The 13632-nt window shown below is 42.1% G+C and overlaps 2 protein-coding genes across 5 annotated transcripts in view; one reads left to right on the top strand and one right to left on the bottom strand.

The window, feature by feature from the left end:
* Cmss1 (cms1 ribosomal small subunit homolog) overlaps positions 1–13632 on the top strand; it is a 298038-nt gene that overhangs the window by 41171 nt on the left and 243235 nt on the right. The gene's annotated exons all lie outside the window — the stretch shown is intronic.
* The window catches only part of Filip1l (filamin A interacting protein 1 like), a 234488-nt gene that overhangs the window by 33321 nt on the left and 187535 nt on the right, over positions 1–13632 (bottom strand). Inside the window, exon 1 of one of the 4 annotated variants that reach the window (XM_021185161.1) lies at positions 6738–6858. The exons of 2 other annotated variants lie outside the window; for them this stretch is intronic. The gene's annotated coding sequence lies outside the window, so the exon portion shown is untranslated. Of the gene's footprint in view, positions 1–6737; positions 6859–13632 lie in introns of those variants that run through there. One more of the 4 variants, XM_029470280.1, reaches the window with a different exon arrangement.

Below are 13632 nucleotides of genomic sequence, written 5' to 3'. Positions count from 1 at the left end.
TAGTTTTATGACATCTATTCAATAGTGTCTTGAACTTCTTTTTAATTTGTTTTATATTGTTTGCTCTTAAAGGACTGATATACTTCTATACCCTTCACTAAGTTTGGACTCTATATACCCAAGGAAAAACATTTTCTTGGACTATAATAACCCTCCTTGAATGAGTGGGCTAAAACTCTGAGAACACAAGACACAGTGCTTGTCACTTCTTTGCTGTGAGGAGAGGAACACTGGGAGGCAAAGGCAGATGAGGTCAGGTAGGAGGACTTGGCCAGGAAGCCTGACCTTTGTCTTAGATTCCTTGTATATATGCTCTACCTAATGTGCTCAGTGAGACTCTACGGAGACTCCTGCAGAGTATAATGTGAAAAGAGGTGAATGGAACCACAAATCCCTTGACAAAGTTGTGGCCTTTATTTGATAGTTCCCCAAACTGTTGTATAAACATGCATGTATGTTTATATAAACAAGTTTTATATCTTATAAATGTTTTTTATTTTTATATAATGCCTCCTACCTATACCATTTCATACATGATGGATAGAATGTTTATGTTAACACTGAATGAAGAGATGCTATTTTTAAATGGTAATCCCCTGTAGCCAAAGTGGATTCATTGCCCACAAATTCCAGAGTGATTCACCTCTTTTGTTGTTCCCAATTAGCAGACTCACAAGCTAAGGCTAAGTGACTTAGACAGCATCTCTGCATTCCTTTGGGTTCAGAAAAAAAAAAAAAAAAAAAAAAACAGGACATTTCCCATGTGCTCCTTAGCCTAGCTGTTCCTTTCTTCAAGTTTAACAGTTGCAGACAGTCAGTCCAAATGCAATGAATATTGTACATTCCTCTTAGGATCTGCTCAAGAGACTGTTTTTGTTTTGATTTGCATTTTTAAAAATGTCAGAGAGGAAAAAAAAATCACCTTTAAACTTTTGTTCCCAGACTAGTGGGCTATGAGACCGCATAAATCAGGCCATTCCGCTTTTATAGGAGCAGCCTATCTCAAAAGACGTCCCTTCTCCCTGAGGCTGCTCCATCAGTGATTTGTAGCTCTTGCAAGGCTAATGTCCTTATGTTAGGCCGAGCTGCATTAATCTATTTGTATTGACAGATCGATTTTAAAATAAATTCTCTACTTGATCAGAATTCCTAAAAGGACTATTGCCCACGATTCAGTCATTGCCCAAATACTGAGATACTTGGGGTAGATGACATTGTTTCCTTTATTAGGTTTGGGGAAACAAGGGTACAAGAGGCTGGCCCAGTAAATGAATGGCAGATCCTTTTATTCCTAAATCTCTTTAGTTTCTCCAATGAGACCATATTATTTGTCTGTAACCAGTAGCATCACTAACAAGCAAACTCAGCAATGAACTATATTCTATTATTTAATTTGGGGGTGGGGGTGGGGTGGGAAGGAGGCAGCTGAGCTAAGAGTCTGTCCAGGTTGGCTGAACTGGCTCTTTAACCAAGGATGATTGTGAATTCTTGACTTTCCTTCCTGTACCTCTCGAGTGCTGGGGTCAAAAGCATGCACCCAGTCACAGCAGGCTCTGGTTCTGGGGTGTGTGTGTGTCTTTAATTCCTGTATTGTTTAATTTTTTATAAAGAGCTAATCTCTATAATCTACAGTGTTTCACTTAACTCATTGAGAGGCAAAGATGGGACCAAGGACAACTGAAGCCACAGGCACTGCTGAGCCTGTTCTTCATCATCAGTTCAAAAGCTAGGCTAAGAGGTTAAGGCTAGTGCTAAGAGGTTAGTGACAAGGTATGGTATATGGTGACCTTGCTTGCTGTCCCACCAGCCCATCTTATTCTTAGCAAGGTTTGCTTGCCGTTTCTGAAACAAGATATAAGAAAGACCTACACTGGATTCATAGTAGGCAGTGAAGTTGCCTAACTGTGGAATTGGGAAAAAATACCTCTCGTGGAAATTTAGATATAGGAAGTACACACAGAAACTCTGGAATCAAAGTGCAAAGGAAAACAGTCTGCTCCTTTCCAGTTACACGGAGTGTTAGTTATCTGACCACATGCTTGTACCTTCCAAGCCCACAGCCAAGGCACAGAGATCAGAGATTCAGAGGAACCCCTTCTTCATTAGGGAGAAACCACTATACTATGCTGTGTTCTTTCATGCCCTACGGCAATTCACCTGGTGCTCTTTCACCACTTTCAATCTCATTATTTGGGGGAAGGAGTTAAAGGCAATAGAGAGATGGGCCAAGAGCTAGGAAGCTGTTGACTGTAGTCTGTGTATACAATATATCTGGAAGTTTAAAGCCGTTTCACTGCCCTGACTCCATTGATTCTGGTTTGTTTTCTGGCCTTTTTATTCCTAAGTCAATTCTGTACTTAATTCAGATAGTGGCAGAGATGTGTTTGGATCTTGTGATCAAAATGTAGAAGGGCCCTCCTCAGCCCATCCTTGGCAGAGTCTACCAAAGTCTTCCAAAGTCAGGAGCTCCTGGGTTGTAGGATCATTTATTCACACTTGTATACAATATCCTTCTTGTCCTAGTGACACACCTAGTAACAATAGCTAGCTGCTTCCCTCGGTGCTAGGGAGAAAGCTGGTTGTAAAAGGATACTGAAGTACTTTATAGATATAGACAATAAACCCAGATATAGACAATAAACCAGTTAACGTATGATATGCTTCAGTGTGTGGTGTCAGGGTAAAGAAAGCCAGGTATCACCAGTCATAAATGGCCTTCCAAGGTGACTTTGCTGCATTTTATATAGGGGAGAGTGTTTTAAAGGCATTAAGTCTCTGGCTTCTGAGCGAGGGCTTCTTGACAGCTAGGGAGGTTGGTGGATTACAAACTGTTTGATACTAGCAAGTTACTTGTCCAGTTAGCTCAGTATGTCAGCACATACTCTGTCCACAGCACCTCTCGCCTTCAAATCAAGGGTGGGCCTTGCCATCCAGATGGCCTGGTTGAGTTGTATCAACCTCATCTCACTCCTTTCCCTTTGTCCTCTTATTATGTATTAATGAGACCGTAGCCACCCTTCTTGTTAACGAATTTTATGTCCAAATTACCACATACTGTGCTGAGGCTACTTCTGAGGCCTCTGTTTGCTTGTCTTTTGAGCCCTAATTAATGGAGAAACCAGTAGTGGGCTACAGTCCAACAGTGGAGGAGTCTTGGCTCTGCCCTGGAGTTGCTCAGCATCGCTGGTGCAGGTCACACTAGTTATCAGTGTCTTCCATAATGTCAGGCATCTAGACCAGATGACTACTGCCACAAGCAGCTGTGAAGTTCTGCCGGTACTCTTTGCTGTGTTAGCAGGCAGTGGGCACACACACGCTCTTGAGGTATCCTGTTGTCCCTTTAGAACCTACTAATCCATTTAGAACCTACTAAGGCCTGTTTTAAGTGCATTTCTGTGGAGTTGAATGTTTGCTATTCTGGTGTCTACTTAATGTCATTTGCTGATAATTGGCCTTTGGACAAGAGTAAGTAATTCCAAATGGAAACAAGAAATTGAGTGTGCCTGCACCTACCTGTCCCAGTGTCACCTGCCTATCTTCTCTCCTGTGCAGTGCAGACATTCCTTAACTTCTTCATAAAGGAATTGTATTAGACTTATTTGGGAACCAGTTGAGCATAGAAATGTGAGGCTGGTCAGGTTAGAGAAAGAACACTGCTACTGTGTTCTTTACTGTTCTTAAACTCAGAAGTACAAGTGTTCTGTGATCCTGTCTTAATCTGCTGAAACCTTTCATACAAGCATGAAGAGGGAGGTTTCTTCTCATGGCTAACAATGTTTGCTTAGCAAGGCCCCTCACCTTTGCTGGCCTAGCTTTCCCAGTCAGAGGCACGATTAATGCAGATTAATGAGGGAAAGAGAATCTCAAGTTTGTTTTTTAATGAAAAGGAAGAATGTGGATGTATTTACAGCTGCATTGGTGATGATCTATCAGTAATCACTTAACCTCATAGAAGAATGAGACAAATGTCACACACACCTCACTTCAAATAAGCGGCCAGAGGAGAACCTAATAGTCTTTGCAGTGTATATCAAACTCAAGTGATTGGGTTGGTGGCTCAGAGATGCTGTGGTGATACAGAAGCAGCCAGAGGAATACTTTAAGTCTCTTTAAAGATCATTTGAACATAGTTCACAGAAACTAGTTAATCAGTTGAAAGTGAAGCAGCATTCATAGTCCATCACAAACTACATAAACTTAATATCATTTTCCAAAGGTAGTGATTGGATGTACGAACAACAGGTGGCACCCTTCAGGTCCCCAGGGAGGCTGAGGCCAATGTTGCTTTCTGTTCCCATCAGGACTCTGCCTGGCCCACCCTTCTTTTTTCCTGTAAATAAGAGAGTTTGGGTTTTGTTTTCTTTGTTTGTTGTTTTCCTATTTACCTTGTAAAAAACCTTCTTCCTCATTGCTCATGTTTAAATGAACTCTGTTTATTACTAGAGGTACTTGTTTGATGGGAACAGACCAGAGAGAATCTTAAAATGCAATCCATAGTGTGTGTGTGTGTGTGTGTGTGTGTGTGTGTGTGTGTGTGTGTGTTATGGGAAATGAGTTGAAATTTCAACAAGACTGGAGAATGAGGACAAAGCACTTGATTCATGTATTAAGAAAATACAATGAAAGTCCACTGATTAACGGCTAGGATAATTGTTATAACAGGGGAAATGAATTTACAAGCCTAAAACTGCAGTGTGCTTTATCTGAAGTGTAAAAAAGCCGAGAGAGAGAGAGAGAGAGAGAGAGAGAGAGAGAGAGAGAGAGAGAGAGAGAGAGAGATGCTACCTAGACAGCCCACTTTGAGATAGTGTATCCATGATAAATGTGGTTTAACTTTCAGTTTAAAAGAGGTCTTAATTTTTTAAAGCATGCTTAAAATTGTCTATCTGAAAAAAAATTGTAATTTTAAAATATGTGATTGAAATGTTAGAAAAATGTTTGTATGCTCAAAAACCAAAGGCAGACTCTGGGACACAACTTCCAGGGCTTTGACAGAGGCTCCTGCTTTTCAAGAGTTGAACTATAGTTTATGTTACAGATGGTGCTTTGAAATAGCCGACACAATAATTGATGGTTTCTGGTTTCCCCTTCCACTACTATAGAAAATGCAGATACCTTTTCCCAAGGCACAGATTTTTCTCCTTCCAATCACTGTCCATAAAACACAGACAGACAGACAGACAGACAACAAAGCTCCTCTCTTCTGTTACATATCCTGAGCATCTTCACTGTGACCTGCGGCTGCTGGCCCCTCTTCATGGTGAGAGATTTCCCTTGGATTGCAGTAATGGTTTGGAGGAATCTTACTTCTTAATGCTAACTTGCAGTTTATTTATCCTATCTTCAGACCTGACAACATGTAACTTATTTTAGGATAGAAAAAAAATCAGCCTTTTATTTGTCCAAATAAAAGTAACACAAAACAAAAATCATATAGGCAGCAAAAATAGTAGGTGTGTCATATACTTTTAAAACTCAACTACAAGAACTACTAAAAACATTTCTCAATTTTGATCACATTAAAAAATGTTTCATTTTAAAATCTCATATTTAACTCCCCCCCCCCGACAAATACAAATAAAATAATCCTTTGTACCTCAAAATGGTTGTAGTTTGTTTCTGTAAAACATTTGAACAGTAGCTTGTATGGTCTTTCCCATGCCAACAATATGAAAGCGTTTTCAGCCTTTCAGCCTAAGTCAACACAAGTGGTAGCCTGGGGATCCTCAGCTTGTAATTGTGCAAATTTGGAAAACAGAGGCTTTTAAAAAGGGGAAGTGATTCTTTCAGTTCCTAAAGTTTTGTTTCACACTGTGTTCAGATCATTAAAAAAAGTACAGAAGTTTCCCACCACCTCTAGTGCGCTAAAATTGACATTAAAAATCCCTTTGCTGATCTTTATTTTGAAAGGTCCAGTAAATTATGTAGCTTCTCAGCATCTGCCAAATGTTCACTTGTACGGTGAGCCTTCATTAATCGCTATAGCCTTTTTAGGTTTAGGTGTAATTATTTTTGGCTAAAAATGCCAGTGATTAAGATTATTTTGTAGCTGCTCCCTCCCTTCCAGATTAGTTTTTAAATATAATTAGAGTACTAATTCAGCGAGGATAGCTTCATCTTTTCAGTGCAGCTTGTCCTACTCAGAGTCGAGCTGAGGGAGAAAGAACCAGAAACGGAACAAACTTCCTGGTATAGATTGATATGCTTTAGAGCCAGGAGAGGAAACGATTTTTTTGTATCATCACAAAGTTTTTTTTTTTAAAAGGTTAGTTTCATACTAATTCCAACCGTATTTCCACTGTTTTAAAAATACTTTTATATTCATATTTCTAAGGAAAAAGCTGGCATTAACAAATCCAGTCCCATGTGGCAGGATTTCGCACTCTACTCTTGGAAGAGCTGAAAGTTTTAAGTCCTGAGGAGATAAGATACTGGGCTGGAGTTGTTCCAGTGGAAGTCTCCTTTAGATTTCTCAGTACCTGTAGCCACTTGGGAAGCCTTGGAATCCATAGCCCGCACCTCCCATTTAAACTTAAATCGCGTCTTCTCCCCGCAGCCAAGAACTTTGAAGTCCTTGAATTGGGAAAGGGCTTGAGGCTGGCAGTCACTGAGCGCGCTCTGCAAAACCTGCCCGCCGCTTTGAAGCTGAGCGGGTGCTGGGCGCGACCCACACACTTGCCCCTGGCCCGGGGGCGGCGGCTGTGCGGGAGCCGGAGCGGCGGCTCTCTCGGGCTTACCTGAGCTGCGGGCGCCGGGCCGGGCCGGGCGGGGCGGCGAGCCGGGCCGCGGTCGCGCTGCGAGCGGCTGTGCGCTCTCCGGGAGCCTCCCGAACAATGCGAGCGGGACGCCGAGCGCGCCCGGCCTTGGGGCGTTACGTCACCGCTCAGCCTTATAAGGCGCGCGGCATGTGCGGCCGGGCGGCGGGGCCACGACAGCCCAGACCCTCACAGCTCCGCTGACACCGGCGTGGATGCCCCGTGGGTCCCCAGCTCCCCGTGAGGGTCCAGCGGGCCTGACCCGCAGCACCCTCCTACCAGGCCGACCAAGATCATGGGGGTCAAGTTCGACCCTCCTTCCTCCTATTGGGTCTCACAACTTAAGTTGCAGCTTTAAATTCTTAAATACACATCATGATTCTTGTGTAAACTTTCCTAAATACAGTTTGTTACATTTGTTTTGGGGCTTCTGGGGGAGGCAGGAGAGGAAAAGAAGTTGGGGTTTTGGACATATAAACTTCAAACCTCTTTTCTCTTTGTAGAGAGTAAGGGTCCTCAGAGGATAGTATTTTATTTCCTGATGATGTAACGACCAAACAATTCTTCAAGTGATGATGGGAAGGCCAGATGAAGTCTTATTTTTCTGTGTTTTTACTGAAAAGACCTCCTGTCCTCTCATTTCTACGTGCCTGTGTTTTAATGAAAGCAGTTAAAACTAATCAGATATTTTTGCAGGGAAAATATTTTTAAAGAAATTAAATGTTTTGTCCAGTACTTGCAGGACAATGTATAAAAATAGAACTTCAGAACTAATTTTAATCTGTCTTCTTCTTCTGACCAAATAAGACAAAACAAAACAAAAACAAACTCAAAGATACAAGAAGAAAAACATTGGCCAAATATGCTTGAATTAGATGTTACCCTCTGCTGTGGGACAGATTTCCTTGTATAGAAATCTTTACAAATGAGCGCTGACCTCCTAGTTACCTCGAACCTCAGTAATAGAACCTCTAAAGCCATATCCCAAGCCCGTGAATCTGCTAAATACATTAGAGATGTCGCAGCCTCATCTGCAGGCTTCAGAGGGGTGGCTTTAGAAGCTTGAGTCTATTTAAAACCCCTTTTAAAATCATGCTAGAATAGCAATGCTTCCTATTATGATGTACAGTACATGTCTATGGAGTTACTGTTCTCATATGTCTGCCAAGCTGGAACGATGAGGGTGCTGAGAGAGCGTGGTTACAGAGTATCCCGTTAGGGAAGGGATGTGGGGAGCAGGGCCCCCTAGTAAGCATGTGTCCCCAGCTTTATGGTGGCTAACCGGACAAGACAAGTGTATTCCTATTACAGCTCTTCCTGAGACAGTCAAGCTGCCTCTCATGCATCAATTTAAAGACAAGGGAATGGATATACCCTTCTTCCGAATTTACATTTTCATAGTGAATTTAACATTTGCTTGGCAGGATCTGGATACTTTAGAGGTGGCTGTTACCTTTACTGCTCTTCTGTATTTGACAAGCACATTTATGATCTTTTTCATTTTTGTATGCACCTCTGCTTATGAACTATACCCGCTGAGATGGCTATGCTTTTTTTTATTTGACATGAGATAAAGTGACTGATGAAAGCCACGGGGAACTTGAACTCACAGCTCACAGAATCCGTTTATCCTGGAGCGAGCCATTCCTGATTTGCTGGGTTTGCTGTGCTTTTGTCTGTTAGTGAACTGTTTCCTGACATTCGATGCTGCCACCTAGTTCCTTCTCGCCGGCCTGTGCTCAGGCTTCACACCCACTCTCCCGCTGACTCCCATGTCCCTGGGAAACTATCCCTCTATGTAGTTCTGTTCTGAACATGAAGGAACTGAACAGATACAAGGCTTGTCTGCAGTTCCTGAAGCAAGTCACAAGAGAAGGAAGGCTCCTTCCTGTCCCTCGAATGTCTGTCTTGGTGCCCTGTTGCTGTCTGAGGCACTGCTCTCTGGCCTCTATGATTCAGCTTTCCAACTAAGGTCATGGTATGTAAGCGCTTTCTTCAGTAACCAATAATAATCCTGGTTTTTGAGCTTTTACATCACGCCAGTGGCCATCCTTTGAGTTCTATGTGCATGTCATCATTTAATCTTAATTTACAACACATTTGAGATAGGATTATCCATCGTTTTCCGATGAACACCTTCAGACTGAAGTCTCTTGACTTCAAAGTTATGATGCAAGGACTTAAGCAATTTTTTTTTTGGCATAATCTTGGACTTCCTCTTCAGAGGCTTGCTCAGTGATGTCTGTCACTGGCAGGGGACTACTGTGATTTACTTGAGGCACTCACAACTGTTTTTTACAAACTAGGTAATAAACTAGGAAAGCTAAGTAAGACTCTCTCTGCACATTTTACACCAGTGCTACTCTACCTGTGCACTAACTAACCCTATGGGCATTGTGTACACTGGAGACATCATGGAACCAGTGGCAGGAACCTGACATGGGATTCTCTTATAGGTCAAACATTATAAGAAATGGACTTTCTCTGACACAACAGCCAGCTGTTGTATCTGCAAACTCCAACCAGCCATTTGTTGTGCTTCACTGACTCTCATGAGCTGATGAATAGATTTTCATTTCTTTCCTTTCTATGAAGTTTCTTCTTGAGCTGTGGCTCTTGTTTTCCCTTCTTACATATAACTTATTATGAAATAGTAGAACTAGGACTACTGCACTTCAAAATGGGCTGAGTAAATTTCACTTCCTGGCCTAGTTCTGGCTAATTAGCATATGCTTCTCCATTCTGTCATCATTGAGTTTTCCTGTAAATTAACATGGCAACAAATTAAGGTAAGGCCCTTTTCTACAATTAGCAATCTGCATTTGTAATCTAAATAAGCAGTTGGTTTAAGGTGTTATTTAGAAAAGGAACTGAGGAGTTTTCCTGTAGAGTTAATTACTTTCTGTATGGAAAAAGAGGTTTCTAGATAAAAGGGCTGAAGGCCAGGAAGGATTAAGTAAATTTTACCGTAGAAGATTACATTTTTTTTTTTTTTTGAGCCAGCTTACATAGTCCAGGCTCAAACTGCTGTGTAGCTGACTCCCTGCCTAGGACTACAGACATGTATGCACAGGCTTACACAGATCTGAGGGCCAAACTCCTAGCCTTCTGCCTGCTAGGCAAGCGTTTTACCGCCCGAGCTACACTACCAGCCTGAAAATTCCTTCTCATATAGTTACAAATAGTTTCCCATGGGTTCATTTCCTGTGGTTCAAGCAAATGAAGGTTATTGTGATGCTCGCAGCAACCCATGTCCTCGGTGAAGCTGGTCATGATTAGCTGTTACGGAATACCACCCTACTTAGTACAACTCATGTATGCTCTTAAGCATGCCAAGCCTCTTCGCTCTGTGACCTGGTCTTATTTCTCAGGTAATATTTCTCCTTGCCTCTGTTTCTCTATTGTTATCTAACCATGTGATTAACATCTTTTTCAAATGCCCGCAGTTTCCAGTGATGACTCTTTACCCTCAATGGGTAGTGTACTTGGCTACCTGTGAGCCCTGTCCTAGCCTATTGTGAGGAAGCTACACCTCTGATTATGTGGTTCTTTTGCCCCTAATATGATACATAGGAAAACACTACCCCTTCTTAACCATGACTCCGGTAACATTCAGTGAAAACAATCCATAAAACAAGCCTGAAAAGGTTTTACTATCATATATTGATACACTGTTGTTATTTTATCTCTATTTGCTGTTAATCTCTTGCTATACCTAATTTATGAAATTGATCAGAGTTATATATGGATAAGAAGAATAATATTTATGCAAAGTTTAGTATGACTCCACTATCCTTGGCTTCAGGCATGTGCAGAACATATTGGAACTGAATTCTCTGAAGATAAGGAAAGATGGATGTTAGGAACAAAGGAAAGCAGCCAATTTATTTCATTATGTACCTAGTCCAGAGTGGTAACCTGAACAGGGAAGGGACAGACTTGGATGGCTCAAGGAGGCAAAGTCCCCTAGCCCTCCTATTGTCTTTGGTTGAATTTGGATTGGCAGCAAGACTGTCCTCGGTCCTAATGTGTTATCCTCCTGAAACCTTTGTGCAAAGCCCCTCTGCCCCCGAGCACCAAGAAACTGCCATGGATCTGGATTATGGGACTGGTCCATCTTCTTGCTCCTACACAAAGGAGCCAGGGGACTGTGTGCTGTAAGAGCAGCTGTAGACTCCCTCCACCCTTCTTTCTGTTCTCCAGCTGGTACCTGCCTGGTTAGGCAATGTAGATACCCTCAAAACTATTTCTGTTCAGGGCAGCAGCCACTGTGCTCCAAGAGCCTGATGGCAAAGGTAACATTGAACCTGGATACACACAGAGACTATGGTGACTCTGTGTGTGTGTGCTTACTCTTATGTGCAGCCTGTGTTTTAGAGCATCCACAGTCTTTGAAGTTTCCAGAAGCCCATTGATTATCTTTCCCTCCCTCCCTCTCTCCATCTTACCCTCTCTCCTTTCTTCCCTTCTCTCTCCCTTTCTTCCCCTTCCCTTTCCCTCCCTCCCTTCCTTTCTTTTTTTTTCCCTTTCTTTTCTTCTTTTCCCTCTAAGACAGGATTTTTCTTTATAGCCCTGGCTATCCTGGAACTCCCTCTATAGACCAGGCTGGCCTCGAACTCAGATCAGCCTGTCTCTGCTTCCAGGGTGCTGGGATAAAGGTATGTTCCAACACTGCCTGGCACCCTTTGATTATGGTTCTCTGGAACAGCAACCTATACCCTTGAGAGCTGATGATGCTGAGTTCGGGAGGCAGCAGTGAGGCTGTGGGAGGCTTTGTGAGTGAGGGATGGGCTTTTTGCTAACTAAGTAGTTCATGTTTACTTTCATTCTGGGATTAACAGGGATCTTCATAATTTGAAAAGACAAAAAAGTAATCCGTCACATAATTCTGCCAGATGAACACTTCGAGTTGTTAAAAAATCCAATGTTTTCATTCTGTTTGTATACATTTTAATTGTGTTGGTCACAAAAGCAGCTACATCCTGCTATCCCTTACCATGACAAGGCTTCGTTCTTCACTGTATGAAGTATTTTGTGTGGCACAGAGATCTGTCCCTTTCCCCCTTGTAATGCTGTGAGATAAATGTGGTATCCTATGAGCAGGCAAGCATGCCAAGTAGGTGAGCAGAGTGGCCTGGGGAGAATGAAGAGGCATAAACACGATGCCACCATTGCATGGGAACAGGAAAAGCCTGCGATTTAGGGCCAACCCATTTGCTTATTTATCCTGACAAACATTTCGTTTCCTTGGCAACTAATAATAGTTTTGAGAAATTGTTGGACTCACAAGTATTACTGTAGGAATAAAAAGCCCTCAAATCACAGAAATTAGAGACGGAAAAGACCTATTAGTCTTCTTGTCTCTTGCCAGTACAGCTGTCCTCAGTGCTTTATCTAGTCCATTCTTCTAAAGGGATCTTGTCAAACAGATTACACTCTATGTCTTAAGGAATGTGTTTTTAAAGAAACTAGTTGACAGAGCTTTCATGGAGATATAGAACTTGTTATCAAGGAAAGATATTTGTAGAGAAAGAATAGCCCCTTTCTTGTACACAGTTTGTACTTAACAATTAAGTTCTAAAAGAGGTTACTTTGTGTAAGAATCTGAAAACACCAGTATCATTTGGATCTCGTTAGTTTTTCTGCCATCTGCTCAACCTATTCTATGCATGAAGGATATATTTTAAAATATATTATGTTGCAAGGTGGTGGTGGTGGTGGCAGCGGCAGCAGCAGAGGCACACACCTTTAATCCCAGCACTTAAGGGGCAGAGTCAGGCAGGGAGCTCTCTGGCCCTAAATGATGCATTTTAACTTCATTCTAAATATATTAAGTATCTAAATATATTAGATTTACTCCTTTTATGTGATAAAAGTTTTCCTGTATGTGTGTGTGTACTATGTGCATGCTTGGTGCCCATGAAAATCAGAAGAGGGCATCATCCCCCGAAGCTGGACTTAGAAATGATTGTGAAACACCACATGAATGCTGGGAATTGAACCCTGGTCCTCTGCAAGATCAAGTACTGATAAGGGATGCCTCCAGCCCCAAGTCAGCATATTTAGAAACAAAATCCAATGATTCTCATAAGAGTCTGTCCCCAAATAGGAAAGTAATGATGTTTCATTTAACAAGGCTATATATAGTATTGATGTTTGGGAAGAAGTGCTGTACTTTTGAAATCTCAGCACTAGAGAGGTAGTAGGAGAAACATGGAGAGGCCAAGGCCAGTTTGGGTTCAGTAGGAGCACCCTAGTGCAAAACAAGTCTGAGCAAGCAAAGGATGCAGCAGGTGAGCAGCCATGCTGTCTGTCTGGAGCCTGTATGCCTACTGAATGAGCAGGAACATTCCAGGAAGCTGTCTATGCTGTCTTTGCAAGTCTCTGTACTTCCTTATTATCTTCATGGTAGCATCGATGGTTTCCTCCTTAGTGGGACATTTGCAGTTAGGAAAGGATCACTCAGGAACTCTCTGTCCTGTCCTGACAAGGGCAGGGTTCTAGGACCTTTATTTCTTAGTCAAGCGTTCTCTAGTGGTTTGAATAAGAATGATCTGAGTAGGCGCATGTATTTGAATGCTTAGTCATGGAGGAGTGGCACTATTTGAAAAGGATTAGGAGGAGTGGCCTTGTTGGAGGAAGTATCTTACTGAGAGTGGGCTTTAAGGTTTTAAACCCCCCACGTGCCCTGCCCCTTTGTAGATGGTTTCTTCTTTACACTTCTTTTGTCTTCTGTTAATGTGGCTACCTACATAATTTTCCTTTGATTAGTAGTTGCTCAGTTTATCCCATTTTTCTGACTCTTTACCACATTATGTTCTAGCAAATCTCATTTAGACTACTTTTTTTTATTTGTGTGTGTGCCTGTATGTATGCC

The sequence above is a fragment of the Mus caroli genome, chromosome 16, assembly GCF_900094665.2.
Source record: "Mus caroli chromosome 16, CAROLI_EIJ_v1.1, whole genome shotgun sequence".
Classification (NCBI taxonomy): domain Eukaryota; kingdom Metazoa; phylum Chordata; class Mammalia; order Rodentia; family Muridae; genus Mus; species Mus caroli.
Note: the sequence above shows the minus strand (reverse complement) of the source record. Positions and strands in the feature narration are given on the sequence as shown.